Consider the following 1712-nt stretch of genomic DNA (forward strand, 5'->3'; position numbering starts at 1 on the left):
ACTGACCACGCTGCTGAGCAGTGCAGCAATGTGTGTGAGTCTAACTGTGTCAATACATTTACCGACTGACATTTATTTCAACACAGGAACGGCTTTCCCATGAAACACAATTATGGAAGATATATTGAAAGACCCCCAGTGCTGGGAAGACTCTCACTCAAGTCTCGGGATAACAGGACCCCCCAGTAACTCACGAGAGATGGTCCTTGCTGCAATCACGTGAGGCTTTAATGATGAGATGAGACCGGAACCAGTGCCCTGGGGCCAGGACTCATAATCCCTGCAGGGGGAGAGTTCAACCCCCAAGTGAGCAGGAGAATTGATTTTTAAGGGAAGAAACCACAGCCCAGTGATCCGGAATTGGCAGGGAGTGTGTCACAGAAAATTCCAAAAATACCAGTGAAGATTACAAGGGGACAACCCCCTGCCTCTCAGGACCACTCCCAAGGTCATTATCAGCTAGTTCTTAAAACACATTAAAATGACAATCACAAGGGGGAAACTCTGTTTCTCAAGATTATTCTCAAGATTACTTACAACCTAACTTTATTTTAGCTAGTTCCTGAAAACAGTCACTAAACTAGCTAATGCTAGATTCCTGATTCTTCTCTTCCTACTTGGATTTTTGGCTATTTTCTTCCTGCTGGGGAGGTCTGGATTTATCCAGGTCTTTCAATATGAAGCAAAAAGAACACTGGAGAGATATGAAGATAGAACTTTTTTCTTGAATGAATTTATAATTAAAAATTTACATAAAATCATCTGTTATTTTTTGTTTGTTTTGGTTTTTCAGGACAGAGTTTCTCTGTGGCTGTGGAGCCTGTTCTGTAACTAGCTCTTGTAGCAAGGCTGGCATTGAACTCACCGAGATCCGCCTACATCTGCCTCCCCAGTGCTGGGATCAAAGGTGTGAGCCACCACTGCCCTGATATTTTATAATACAGGTATTGTAATTCTTCAAACAAACCTTGGTGATGTTTTGAGTGGCTGATGCATACTCTGCCAGCATGTAGTGCTAGAATCTCTAATCAACATGCCGCACTATGACTGCCTCTCTGCTGTCACACATAGAGACACCATGGAGCTCCACTCAAAATGAGTCCCCAGGAGCTGCCTTGCTGGTGCCACACTAATCTAAGTGAGTTATCATGACAGGGCATCCTATGTTGTGTCACATGTCTGTCCTGCCTCCTGCCTGGAAATTAGAGAGCCTGGCTACAGGCTCCTGCTGCGAACCTACCCCTCCATCCTACAAAGTCTGAGTCTTGTTCTTCAGCCATGGGGACCCTGATGCTCTCCAGAGATCTCTCCATTCAGTGTTTGGTAGTGAATCCTGAAGTCTCCTGGGAGCAGTCACCATGGTGGGTCCTCTCTCTCTCTCTCCCCGCTTCTGCCCCTCTCTCTATTTATGGCAATCTGACTCCAAATAAACTCCTTTTGCCCACCAATTCTCCAACGTGTCTCCTTGAACCAACTACCTCAACCAAAACCTGGAACATTCTTTTTAAAAGGTGAGACAAAATGCAGCAGGGTCTGACTCTGTAACTGAGCCTGGCTCAGATGCACAGCAACCTTCTGTCTCTGCCTCCTGAGTGCTGGAACTGCATCAAAACCATTATGCCGGACTCTGGTACTCAGCCTCAACAATCCTTTATTACAGTCACAGTGAGAAGGAGACAAACAGACGCCATGTTGAATACCATGGACATGCC

This window comes from Microtus ochrogaster, unplaced genomic scaffold, assembly GCF_000317375.1.
Source record: "Microtus ochrogaster isolate Prairie Vole_2 unplaced genomic scaffold, MicOch1.0 UNK73, whole genome shotgun sequence".
Taxonomy (NCBI): domain Eukaryota; kingdom Metazoa; phylum Chordata; class Mammalia; order Rodentia; family Cricetidae; genus Microtus; species Microtus ochrogaster.